The following is a 14,475-nucleotide window of genomic DNA, read 5'->3' as shown; positions in this document are numbered from 1 at the left end:
TTTATTTTCCTCACCATTGAATTCTCATGGCCCCTTTTTGCTATATGGTTGCAGGCCATATAAAGGCCCCAAACTCTTCCACTGACATGTCCAGTTATGCTGGCAACCTTCCAAATCTCCTGTCTCTGTTCACACCTCAGGGCAGCAGGGAAGGACAGTTTTCTTGCAGTACCAATGGCCCTCAATGACCCTCTATTGTTTCTTAATGGCCCTTGCTTTGCCAGGTTGTTTGGCATAGGCTAGAGCAGGAATTCCTCTCCAGCTTGTATTTCTCTCTTCATGTCCCAATTAGTCAGAATCCTACCATGTACAGTTGTACCTTGGATCTCAAACAGCTTGGCTCCCAAACCAACTGGTTTCCGAATGATTGAAACCCGGAAGTGAGTATTCTGATTTTTGAACAATATTTGGAAGCCGAATGTCTGGCATGGCTTCCATGGCTTCCGATAGGCTGCAGGAGCTTCCTGCAGCCAATCATAAGCCGTGCTTTGGTTTTGGAAGTCAAATGGACTTCCGGAACGGATTCCGTTCGACTTCCAAGGTATGGTTGTATTAATTTCTGTGGTTTAGGGAGGTTCCCTCCCCAACCTATATAACATGTAGCAAGTGTTGGCAGTTGTTGTTGGAGGAACAATATTCATTCAAAAAGATGGAGTCTTTTGTCCGGGAGCTTAAATGAAGCAACTGTTGCAAGCTGGAAACTGCACCTTAAACACGCTAGTAACACACTAAGGTGAGCACTTGTATGGCAAATGATTCAGATCTGAACCCTACCATGGAAATTCATTTAAGAAACAACCACCCAATAAAAACAGCCAGCAGATAAAGCTGCACGATCAGCAATATTTTAAAATGCCTAAAATATCTTGAAAGCCTGCGAGGGTAAACTAGGTTTTGTGCTGTACCTAAAAGAAAGCAAAGAAGGTGCCAGACAAGTCTCTGGAAAAGGCATCCCATGGAAGGAAACGCAGCTGAAAACATCCTTCTCTGGTTGTCACCCACTTTACCACTAACAAGCAGGAAAGGCTACAGATTATGATTTCATGGTGTGAGCAGGTCCCTGGGTCTGAATAAAAGGCAGTCATCATTTAGATGTCTGCCTAGCAACATTAATGTGTCAAAGGGAGGAGAACCCACACAACACGGAGCAGTTATCCAACAATTCAGCAGCAGGAGAAGGATGTATTATGATCTAGCTGTTATGATCTAGCCCATATACACTAGGAACAAGATAATCTTAACCTGGAGAAGCATGGCAGGTGTCACATGGAGGAGGTTTCATCTTCGTATGATACCCAAAGCACCGTAAGGTAAAACGTGTGGAAGACATTTGGAGAGATAACCTATGTTTATATGCTAATGCCAGCAGTCTCCAAGCCCAGGTGGGCAAGCTGGAGTGCTGGGTGTTAGAGGAGAGCATAAATATACAGTAGGAAGCGTAGTAAAATGGAATAAAACATAGTAAAATGGAAAGAAGCAGTGGGACATAGGAAGGGCATTCTGAAGGTGGTGGTGCAAAAAGGGCATAAGAGTCCAAGAAACCAGAAATCCCAATAGGGCCACACTGCTCCACAGAATTGCTGTGGGTGGTGATATCGGACTCCGAAGTCCAAATGGGAAAAAAGAACACACTTCAGCAAAAGAAATGCAAGCAGAAACTGCTGCACATCGCTAAAAACAAAAAGAGCAGCAACATGTTTTTTTTTTAAAATTACATTAGTAGTAAGACTAGGTAGGAGATTGGACCTTTAGATAAGAAGGAAGTCAAAGATATGGTCAAGGGTGAAAATGAGATTACAGAGAAGATGAATGAATTATTTGCATCTGTGGGTCAGAAGATGTAGGTCAGAGCCTTATGCCTGAACTTGCTTTCTTGAGAACAAGATCAAAGGAGCAGAGGCAAATAGTAATGGCAAGAAATAAAGTGCTAGGCCTTGTTGATAAATAAAAAATAACAAATAGAAAAACAAATCACTGGGTCTGGGTGGGCTAATTTACTTCCCTGTAGTTCTTCCCCTCGGCCAGGTGTGGGTAGCGGTGCGCCAGCTGAATCTTTGCCTGACATCTATTAGATCAAAACTTCAGGACTTAACTTTTGTGGGCTTAACTTTTGACATTCACTTTGCTTTATCCATTAGGCTTTGGACAAATAAAATTTGGTCTGCTTTCCACTGAAGCTGGAAGAGGGGGAGAGAATAATTCCTCAACTGCAGCATGGGATTCAAAGATATTTTAGTCATTCTTTTGTTGTGAGAAAGCCACATTTTTACAGGGCTTAAAACCAAAATATTTTGTCCCTGAGTGTCATAGGCAGCTGCCAGACTGTCAGTATTTTGCATTCCACTAAATTCAGGCTGCATAAATAAAGTGGATTTGGTACATTCTCATGACCCTGCGTAGGGAGGTGGGGAGGATCAGGATTTCTGCAGTAAGTAAATATTATGATTATTATGGTATCTCGTTTATGAAGTGACTAAAATTTACTTAGTGCTGTACTGTGATTAAAAAACCAAGGCAACCCCTGTCTTCAGACTTACAGTCTAGTAAGAGTGACACAAAAGTGAAAAGGAATGAGGTTCGAAGAGAAAAGTTATGCAAACAGAGTCAGTATTAATTCTTATGGTTACATAGTTCTTATAATGACCAGGTTGAATGGAAATAGTTCATGGAGGATAAGAGTTGAGTGGAAGATGGTCTCTGAGTTGTGCCAATCGAGTGAACCCCCAGCCCTAACTCTTTATCAACAGTCAGGTGGAGGGGTTGCAGTCAGAAGAGCTTGAGTGCCCTTCAACATCTTTTTTATTGTTCATTCACAACAAATTGTTCTCATTATGCTATTGGAGTAGTCATACACAATCCTGATTTCAATACCATTTGTGTCTGCAGAGGCTTTGCAGCAGTAATACTGCTTCATTTCCCATCAGTGAATAGACTTCCTGCTGAAATCATATAACTTTTCATGCCACAAATCTTCTGGTGTTTTTGTGTGTAGAAGGGGTTACTGCTTTTCTTGTGTTATAGTGCTTTTTTCTGGTGGTTACTCAGTGGTACACAGTACTGGCACCTTCCCCCAAAAAACAATCTTGTGAGCATGCGCATGCATGGCTGGGCAGCAGTGCAGGTACAGTGTGGCTTAGCCACTATGAGGGGAAGGGACAGGACAGGTGTCTGGCTGTCTGGCTCATCAGATGGCGGACATTTTGGGGGCTCCGTGATGTACCCCTGTGAAAAGGGATGGCGGTGGTGGAAGGCAGATCACCATGAACCTGTTGAGCACCGGCACTGTTTTTCCTAGGGGGGAAAAAGCACTGGTTATAACCCCTCCAGATAGCAATGGTATGGTAAGCATTGGAGAAGCATCACAGAACAAAAAAGAAAGCAAAATAAATCTATCATTAATGCTGTGCTATTGTGTTAAAGACACTTGCAATAAAGCAGTCCGTAAAGGCCCTGAGACCGCATTCTAATGTCATGCTTGGTAATTGGGTAAAAGCACAATGGTGAGCTGACAGCCCCTGATTTAATGTCATAGGTAGCCTTAGGGCTCATCCACACATCGGCTTGTCCTGCCACTTTCCCCCAGGGAAAACCTGCTGTTTACCGCTGAATCAGAGCAAACATAAATCAGGGGTTTTTTTGTGGATTGACATTAGCTCTGATTCAGTGGTAACCAGTGGGTTTTCCAGGGAAAGCATCAAGGCAAATGGAAAGACTCATGCTTTCTAGGCACTTAGACAAGTGGTATCTCCCTCATTCTCGCCTCCTGTTATATTGGCAAAATGAACCAAACCTACCTTATAAAGCTGCTGTAGAGGTTGCATGTGAGCACTTAGGGTAAGTGAAATAAAAAGGATAAGTATCATTATTGAGGTCATATGACTTAAATGCTAAATATCTTCAGCAGTTGATTGAGTATTAAAGGAACAGAATTGTTCTCGTGACACTAGGTGACCTTGGGGCAGTCACACTCTCTCAGCCTAACCTTCCTCACAAGGTTGTTGTGAGGATAAAACGGAGAAGGGAGTGAACTATGTGCTCCACCCTGAGCTCCTGGAAGGAAAGGTGGAGTATAAATGTAATGATGATAATGGGAAAGTCTGTAGTTTACAGGACAGAATAAACCAAAGTCACTGTGAAAGCTAACATTGGCGTCATGTGTATTTCTGTCTTTTTTCACTTTCCTTTTGAAGAGATCCCTTGCCAGAACATGACCGGGATGGGATACAGCGGCCCACATGCATCACAAGATCATTCATGCTGATATAATAGCCTACAACTGTCTCCTCACACCTGTTTTGCATGTCACTTGACACCTTAGTGAAGCTCTCCCTACTAGAAAAAAATATATATTGATAGTTATATATGGCAAGGAAACTCTCCATCAGAAGAACATGGCTATGGCAAGCTAATCCTGTTATGATCCATCATCCCAGCGGCTGTTATGTCAGGGCTAATGCCAGCATAACGTGAGTGCCATCCTTTGCACCGCCAGTAGCAGCTCCAGTTTTGAGACGGCAGCCTTGGGCAAGATGTCCTCAGCTGGCTCCCATCCCTGAGTCTGTCCCCCCTTCTTGCCACTGACATTACTGTCTCCCTCTGGGCCCCATCCCTACCACTGCCCAGAAGGAGAGAGCAGGGCACATAAGGGTGCTAGTCCTACTTGTTGATATCACTGCTTGGCTCAGCCCCACTAAAGCCTTGGAGACAGCAGTGAATAGGCAGAAACAGCAAGGAGGTGGTGCCTCTGGGTGTCAGCCATGGGCCTCATCAGATGCCCAGCTATCTATATCTGACTATGTTGCATCAGAGAGGTTCCCAGGCTCTATTGTGAAAACTCTGCCTTCTATATGACTGGGATATAAATTTATAAACCAGAGAAAGAGCCCCTTTCTTTCCCAGCGCGTATCCCTCTCATTAAGTCATCCTTTCTGTTCAATTATATTTCATTATCAGAAAGAGTTTCCAGCATTATTGTTGTAGCCAGTGGAAACCATGGATATAAGTAATGTTGGTCTATTCATTTCCGTGTGTCTACTCTGAGTAGGACTGAATGGGTTACAAAACAAAGTATTGTATCTGATTAACAGTGTGATCCTAGACATATCAGCTTGGAGGTCAGTCACATTGAGCTAAATGGCACTTATTCCCACTTACAGAATTACAGCATAAGGGTATTAATAACTCCTTCTCCTGTTCCCTTTACTTACCTTGTGAAAAAGTAAAATAGTGCAAGAATACACATCACACCTGCCTGCCTTTATATCCTGGCTTATGTCCAGATGTCCTGGTCTTGTATGTTGTGACATGGCCTGAAAACCACTGATAGATGCCTGAGTGTTAAAATAGATGTGACCTGAATATAAACCATAGCTACTATTTGTGTCAATCAATCCTGATGTCATTGCACGTAGCCCTAGCATGTCATGTAACATATTGCTCATAGTGCTATTCTCGGGTGCGCATGCACAAGTGGCGTTTGTAGTCTCCTGCACTCAGGAATATCATGTTTCTCAGAGGCCACATTCAAATCGTCGGCAGATAATGTTACACAGTTCTCAGAACATCCCAACTGCCTGTGGAATTGAAAGTTGTATGTAAGCCACTTTCCACCAGAACTAGTTTCCAAATATTTGTAGGAAATTTGTATTTTGATTATTTATATGGTCCATAAAACTTCTCTGTTTTAAAGGCCTGGTTATAAGTTCAGTGGCTTCTTATTTTATTGTCAATAATCCAAGAGTGCTTCCAAGCAGGGTTTCTTAGTGCCTTCTTTGTGGTTCATAATGGGGGTTTTCACAGGGCTCCACACAACATCATTATCTTTTTGAAAGTATCCCATGCCAACCCCATATTTTCTCCTAACACAGATAGTTCAACTTTTATGAAAGATCTGAAACAGCACCAGAAAAGAATCTGGTTGTGAAGTTGTAGGTTCTTTTTTGCACTTTTATCCCTCAGGTTTTGGTGGGTGTGGTTTTGACAGTGACATTCTTTTTCGTCTTCTATTTCCCCCTTGTACGCCGCTTTTTATTGAACATGAGCGGAATTACTAAACCATACCCGACTGGTATGACTCACAATACCATAAGGCTGACTAGAATTCTCTTTTTAAAAATAAATTAAATAAAATAAAATTATTTTTGCATAACGTTATACACAATAACCATATCCAGTGGGGGTTTTTCTGGGGGGTACGCATACCCCTAAACATTTTGTGAACCTTTGTACTTTTGCCCATTTACTGTATTTATTTTTCCTGATTTGAACTATAAAATGGTGATTTTCTTGAGTCAAAATGAGAGTACCCCTAAACATTTTTTAAAGAAAAAACCCCTGCCCCCAACGGACACTCAACATTCTGCAGCTCCCAGTGACTACTGAGCATGATCAGTCCTCACTGGGCAGCTTTTTTGTGGGGGTGCCCACTCTTGGTTGTTATTGGTTTCTAAAAAAACAACAACACTTCTGTGAACATGCTATCCTCTCATTTCTTGGAAGTCCCATTGGACTCCATTTCTGCTGGCATCTACCATCCTGAGCCTGAGGTCTTCTGGGAGGAACAGGGCTCCCAGAGAAACTCAGCATCACCAGCAATCCTAAAGAGCCCACTGTTCCTGCAGTGCCTTCTGACCAGAGGACCGACACGTTGCCTGGGCTTGTTAATAGCAGAGCCATGGGAGTAGAGCAGATGACAAGTTATCTGGGATCTTCAGGGCCACCAGCAAGGTGCACAGCTAGCTGCTGGACGCTTCCATTTACATGAGACTACTCAAGAAGAAGGAGGAACCCATGCACGTACTCACCTAGATAACAGTGGTTGCAGTAGTGTGAAACACCACAATGCTGAGGTGGGATAGTTATGGGAGTCGAAGCAAGGTGCTGTGGCAGGTGTATCCCAATAGCTTCTTGGGTATGCTGGGTGCTGATGTTGGGCCCAGCGGGCATTGACTGAGTTTTCTGTTAAAGGGAATGACAGAGGTGCCTCTGAGCTATAAAAGGTATATCCTTGGGAGTCATGTTGGCAGATTACTATAACAACACCAACTGGATTGGGAATAGTACAGCATAGACAGTTGAATGATTCACTACTCCTTCGCCAATGTTTACTTACCCACTTCACACATTGAGGCAGGCTTCATAGTCACTAGAGATTGAGATTTATTGCATAAGAGAAACACTTGTAGATGTAAATAAAACATGAAATACATTCCAATAATTTGTTGAATGGTGTATGTTTCTGCAAATCCACCTAGAGTGGCTGGGGCAACCCAGCCAGATGGATGGGGTATAAACAATAAAATTATTATTATTATTATTATTCACCTCAGTAATATCCTTACACCCACAAACATCACATTCTAGCAGTGTTGTTTGTGAACTGTTGCCACACAGAGATACGCCATGTTCACTGAAATGTGAGTTCAGCATCTAAAAATACCGCAGATCTTTATAGTCCAGTGCTTGGGACACTCACCATGCAAGCATTTACTAAGGAAACAGAAAGGCAACAGCATGTTTCCATGGGAACATTACATTAAAATGAATCAGTAGTATCAGGTTCACAGGGCATGAAACAGAAGGCCTGAGAAAAGATAATTAGAACAAAAACCAACAGAAGATTTGTTGACCCTTGAGTACTGAAGCAGCTTGGTCCTAATCAATATGTTTGCTACACCTGGATAATCCTTTCTATATTCTACCAACTCCCTCACTTTTTAATATTATGTTATAGAACCATATATAAAATAAAGGGGAGTTCTGTATGGATTTTTCATACAGCTTGGTGTACAACCCAGCAAAATATATTATGTTCCATGTTTGGATCTAGTAACTATGAGGTCATGAGAGGGACCCATGGAAGGTTCCCCATGAGGCAATATAGTGCTTTGTCTGAAAGAAATATTCATTACCCCTTAAACGGCCCAGGACCACAATACCTCAAGGGTTGCCTCTCCTCCTATGAATCAATCTGGACCCTGCAATCATCGTCTGAGACCCTTATTTGGATGCCTTCTCTATAAGAAGTCCAGAAGGTGACAATATGAGAATGGGCCTTTTCTGTAGTGGGTCCTTTATTTGAGGAATTCTCTCCCCAAATAGGCCCACCTGGTGCCTTCATTACATATCTTTAGGCGCAAAGTGAAAACGTTTCTCTATAATGGGGGTACAGGACTTATTCCGCAATCCAGCTTGTCAGGGTGCCACTCCCCGCTGGTCCCTCCAGTCAGCAAAGAAGGAATCTCCAGCCAAGTTACAGAAGCCAATCAGCGGTCAGTAGACCTGGTCATTATTTGTTGCAACAAAGGTTCAAATGCAAAAAGAGAAAGAACCAAGAACATGGGGCTGCACAGACTTTTGAAATTTTCCCAGCTTTCCCATAATACACATCATCATCAAAACGTCATGAAAGAGGCATGAAACTGTCACCCACCCCAGTCAATCGTTCCAATTCCCAACGCCTTTTAACCACCTTCTTCCCCAAAGAACAATAAAAGTATTTACACATCCCCCTAGCTGCAAGGCTTTCCTGCGCTTCTTCTCTGAAAGTACAGTATCAGGATTCAATCCACCACCCTGATGGGTTTTTTGGCTGCTTAAACAAATCTATGTATGGCCTTTTAAATGTGGCTTTGCAAGGGGGGTTATTGGTTTGTTCTTGTTTTTATTTTACTATGTATTTTGTTTTCTTATTTTGTATTTTCTGTTGTGAACTGTCCTGTGATTTTCAGATGAAGGGAAGAAGCAGAAGAAGCAGAAGAAGCAGAAGAAGAAGACTGTAAAGCGCACACTCTACTTTCACATTTTCTTCTTTTAACTTCAGGGTTAGGCACCTCATTTCACAGCTATGCTAGTGAGGGGCATCAAAACACTGGTTGTGATGTGTGAGGGTTGCTTCTGACACAGTCCTGGGCAGGGAACGATTATACTTGAACCACTAAAAACTTGAATTAGTTCATTCTCTTCTGCTGAGTACCAACTCTCACCATGAGGGGGCAATAAAGACATGGACTGAGAGGGCAGGGAAGCTCGCAAAACAAGCTCCTCCTTCATGTTCACATCATGGTTGCCACCAACCATAGATGTTTTTATTTTTCTCTGTCTGCTTCCATGAAACTGACCTTCTGGACTTTAACTGGCTCAACCCACTGCTGGGTAGAGTGGTGTGGAGAAAGTGACTAGAGAGTAGTTTTTCTCCCTCTCCCTTCACCCTATGGCATCCCAGTGTGTGAGTGTTTGCAATAATGAGAGAGAGAGGAAGAAGAACTAGCAGGACAATAAGCTGTAAGGACCTCCAGTGGCAAGGCCATGAGATGGATGACGTCTCTCAGCCTTTGGTGGGTGGGGCAGCGTAAAACCCAGGCAACCCTGGTGTTATGAGTTGAATAGGATCCAAACTGCAGCAGTCTGATTGGTCCTAGAACAATAGGATTCAGAATACAGCAGTCTGATTGGTCCTAGAACAATGCAGCAGTATGATTGGTTGGCAGGAACCACCCAATCATGCTCCAGATTGAAGTGAATCCACAACCTGATTGGCTTACAGTAGAATTCCGGAATTAGCCAATCATGTGCAGCCCATTGTGTAAATAATGTATATAAAGCAGATACTTTGAGGGGACTTTCATTCATTCCTCCTCACCACCATGAGCTGAATAAAGAGCATGAAATCACTTTGCGACTCTGAGTATATTTCACTGGCGACGAGGATGGGATCCCGCTGAGCTGACTGCCACACAGAGCACCGCAGCACCGCCACCTGCCGCACCGCTGCCTCGCACCGTGTATCCAGGCTTCAGCTCCGGGACACAAGGAACTCAGAATGGCAACCGACAGCAGCTTCTCGCCGTTCAACCCAGCATCTGGAGACTGGGAAGCGTACGCCTCCCGTTTCACCTTCCTCCTAGAAGCCAAAGGGGTCACCGAGGAAGAAGACGCCAAGAAGAGGGCAATATTCTTCAGCGTCTGCGGAGAGGAGACGTTTGAAATCGCCCGGGCTCTCCTTGCGCCTGAAGACGTTGCTACTGTTCCATACAAAACAATAATGGAACAGCTGAAGGGGCACTTTTCGCCACAGCCCTCAGTGGTGGCTCGTCGAAATGCCTTCTACGCAAAGCGGCAAGCCCCTGGGGAAACCATAACTGGGTTTGTGACCTCTCTCCGCCAAGCTGCCCGGTTCTGCAACTTCTCAGAGCTGGAGAACATGCTTCGTGACCGCCTCGTCGGTGGCCTGATGGATGAGAAGCTGCAACGACGCCTCTACGCTAAGAAGGACCTAACGTTCCAGGTCGCTCTGGAGGAGGCCCTGGCAACGGAAGCTGCCGAGAGGTCGACGCAAGAGGCACGGCCGAGCCAGCCGTCCCAACAGAGGGTCCACCATGAAGACCTCACCGACGACTCAGGATCTGACAAGGAGGAGGTGCACCGAGTACAGCAGCGCACTCAAGCAGCCCACATACCACAGCTGCCTCGACGAGAAGGAGGGAACTGCGCAAGCTGCGGGGAAAGTCACGAGAGGAGGACCTGCCGTTTCCGCAACGCAGAGTGCAGGCAGTGCAGAAAATTGGGACACATCGCCCGGGTGTGTCGAGCTCGGCCCGCCCGACGCCAGGCATCAGATGACCTATCCAAGAGCCCCAGGTCCCGGGGCCCAACGCACCAAGGCAACTCGACGGAGCTCACGGACTTCCAGGTATACCAGTTGCCCCACCCCAACGTAGAGAAAATTTATGTAGAGGTACAGATAGAGGGGGCCCCATGCCGCATGGAGCTTGACACGGGTTCAACTCTATCCATAATCTCGGCAAGGACCTTAAGGAAACTGTGTCCTACTGGGGGTCCCAAACTCAGGCCGGCCCCATTCACCCTCCGGGACTTCCAGAAACGTAAGGTCCCCACAATGGGGGTGGGGACCTTCAGGGTGCAATACCGAGGGCGGACGCGGCAACTGGACTTGCTTGTGGTCAAGGGCCCCTACATTAGCTTACTGGGATTGGCATGGTTTGGACCACTGGGGCTAGCCGTCACCGGGGTGAACCACACAAGCTTACAAGTGGACGTGGACGCCATATGCAAGGAATTTCCGGGGGTTTTCGATGGGAAATTGGGACAGTATACGGGCCCCCCCATTGCTCTACAGCTTGACCCCGCAGTACGACCAGTCAGGCTCAAGGCCCGCCGGGTCCCGTTCGCTCTGAAACCCCGTATAGACGAGGAATTGGACCGACTCGTGGAGCAAGGAGTGCTGGAGCCGGTGCCTAATGCCCCCTGGGAAACCCCAATCGTCACACCCGTCAAGCCTAATGGTTCGGTCCGCATCTGCGCAGACTACAAATGTACCATAAACAAGGCCCTCACGGCCCATGCATACCCAGTGCCAGTGGTCAGCCATGTCCTTGCTACCCTGGCTGGGTCGAAAATTTTTGGCAAGCTGGACTTGGCCCAAGCATATCAACAGCTGCCAGTAGATGAGGCCACAGCAGAGGCACAGACGATTGTGACGCACAGAGGAGCGTTCAGGGTAAAGCGGCTGCAATTTGGTGTCAGCGTGGCACCAGGCATATTCCAGAATCTAATGGACTCTCTCCTTAAAGGGATTCCTGGTGTCACCCCCTTCTTCGATGATGTGTTGATTGCCGGGCCCACACCAGAGGAGTTTGAGGACCGCCTCCGCACCGTTCTGCACCGTTTCCAGACGGCGGGTCTCAAGGTGAAGCGGGAAAAATGTCTACTAGGAGTGCCTCAGGTGGACTTTCTGGGATTTATGGTGGACGCAGAAGGGGTCCACCCAACTGGGGACAAGGTACGGGCCATTTGTGATGCCCCAGCGCCCAAGAACAAGACTGAACTTCAGGCCTTCTTGGGACTATTGAACTTTTACCATTCCTTCCTTCCCCACAAGGCGGCGGTAGCGGAGCCCCTACACAGACTCCTGGACAAGCGGGCCCCTTGGGTGTGGGGCCAGCGCCAGGAGGCCGCATTCCAGGCAGTCAAGGACTTGCTGGTCTCAAACTCGGTCTTGGCACACTTCGACGAGAGGCTGCCAGTGGTGCTAGCATGCGACGCCTCGCCCTATGGCATTGGCGCTGTCCTGGGACACCAACTCCCGGATGGAAGAGAGGTACCGGTGGCATACTTTTCCCAGACACTCAACGCAACCGAGCGGAACTACTCGCAAATCGACAAGGAGGGTCTGGCAATCGTGAAGGGAGTAAAAAAATTCCATGATTTCTTGTACGGGCGGCCCTTCACCGTGGTGACTGACCACAAGCCGTTGCTTGGCTTGTTTGCCCCCGAAAAGCAGACCCCCCAAGTGCTGTCTCCTCGCGTCCTCAGGTGGTCAATTTTCCTTGCCAGCTACCAGTATGCACTGATTCACCGCCCTGGGAAGGCGATGGGCCATGCGGACGCCCTCAGCAGGCTACCACTACCGGAAACAGGCCCTGACCCAGCACCTGCACAAGAAGTTATGAGCCTGGAGCTGCTTCCTGACCGCCCCATTCAGGCACAAGAAGTTGCACACCATTCCAAGAAAGATAGGGTCATCTCCCGGGTCCTGGACTGGGTGTGGAGGGGATGGCCCAGCAGCAGCCCTGGGCCAGAATTCGCCAGCTACACAACCCGCAAACATGAACTGTCGGCCCACAAGGGGTGCCTGTTATGGGGAAGCAGGGTCGTTGTTCCCCAGCCCCTCCGCAAAAGGGTCCTCACAGCCCTACACGAGACACATCCAGGGGTAGTAAGAATGAAGGCCCTTGCCAGGAGTTATGTGTGGTGGCCGGGGATCGACGGAGAGATAGAGGCCTGGGTCAAACACTGCCAGGCCTGCCAAGAATCCCGCCCAGATCCCCCAAGGGCCCCAGTCCAGTCCTGGGAGTCCGCCCGAGCACCATGGTCACGCCTGCATGTGGACTTCGCTGGCCCCTTTCAGGGGAAAACATTCTTCATCGTGGTGGACTCCTACACCAAATGGCTGGAAGTCGCACTGGTACCGTCCACTTCTACGTCCGCAGCCATCCGAGTACTACGCAGGCTGTTTGCAACCCACGGGCTCCCTGACACTCTCGTCTCAGACAACGGGACTGCATTTACGTCAGGAGAATTCCAAACCTTCACAGCGCAGAACGCCATCCGCCACATCCGTTCGGCGCCATTCCACCCTGCCACCAATGGCCAAGCAGAACGCATGGTGCGGACCACCAAGGACACCCTTCGCCGCATGACGCAAGGGGATTGGGAGTACCGCCTTGCCACATTCCTTCTAGCACAGCACAGCACCCCCAGCTCAACGACTGGCCGGAGCCCCGCTGAACTACTAATGGGTCGGCGCCTTGCAATCAGATTGGACCGCCTTCACCCCGATAGAGCTCAGGATGAGGTAGTGGTGGGGGAAGGCAGGAACCCCCGGACCTTCGAGGCCCAGGACCCAGTGTACGCAAAGAATTTTGGGGCGGGCCCTGCATGGGTACCCGCCACAGTCACCAGGGTCACTGGCCCCGTGTCGTACGAGGTGCTAACAGATGGGGGGCAATGCTGGCGCCGCCACTGCGACCAGATACGGCGACGATTCCCGGGAGAAAACCAGGAGGAGGAGGACAGGTCAGGGAACAGTGGGGCAGGGAGGCCCATAGAGCAGCAGGGGCAAGCAGGAGAGGCAGAATCAGTAAATACAGAGGGGACCCGTGAGGCCGAAAGGACACCGGAACCAGAACCACGACTGAGCGAGCCGGTTGCGCCAGACCAAACAGCCCTATCACAGCCAGCATCCTTGGAACACGAGCCAGAACCTGAACCCCGGACCAGGGAACACCCCAGGCCGCAACGCACACGTCGGCCGCCGGCGTACCTCGAGGACTATGAATGCGACCTCCCGGGCAGGACTGGAACTTAGAGGGGAGGGGTGTTATGTACTGAGTTGAATAGGATCCAAACTGCAGCAGTCTGATTGGTCCTAGAACAATAGGATTCAGAATGCAGCAGTCTGATTGGTCCTAGAACAATGCAGCAGTATGATTGGTTGGCAGGAACCACCCAATCATGCTCCAGATTGAAGTGAATCCACAACCTGATTGGCTTACAGTAGAATTCCGGAATTAGCCAATCATGTGCAGCCCATTGTGTAAATAATGTATATAAAGCAGATACTTTGAGGGGACTTTCATTCATTCCTCCTCACCACCATGAGCTGAATAAAGAGCATGAAATCACTTTGCGACTCTGAGTATATTTCACCTGGAAATAACTGTCGTGAGTATTGTGGGAGAGGCTTCCTCTCTGCTAACCATGAGAAGAGATGCATACGTCAAACACCCACAGCTTTAAATGAATGGCAGACAATGAGCACATATTGCAGAGGGGCAACAGCACCTATCCACCCACACCCCCCAGGGTGGTCCTGTGGGATGGTCACAGCTGGAATATATGCTCCAGTGTGATCTTGGCTTCTGGTTCCCAGGCCTTCATGCTAGCGACAGCAGC

The sequence above is a fragment of the Podarcis filfolensis genome, assembly GCF_964270895.1.
Source record: "Podarcis filfolensis genome assembly, chromosome: 2".
NCBI lineage: Eukaryota > Metazoa > Chordata > Lepidosauria > Squamata > Lacertidae > Podarcis > Podarcis filfolensis.
The sequence above is the reverse complement of the archived record's forward strand: the minus strand, read 5'-3'. Positions refer to the sequence as shown.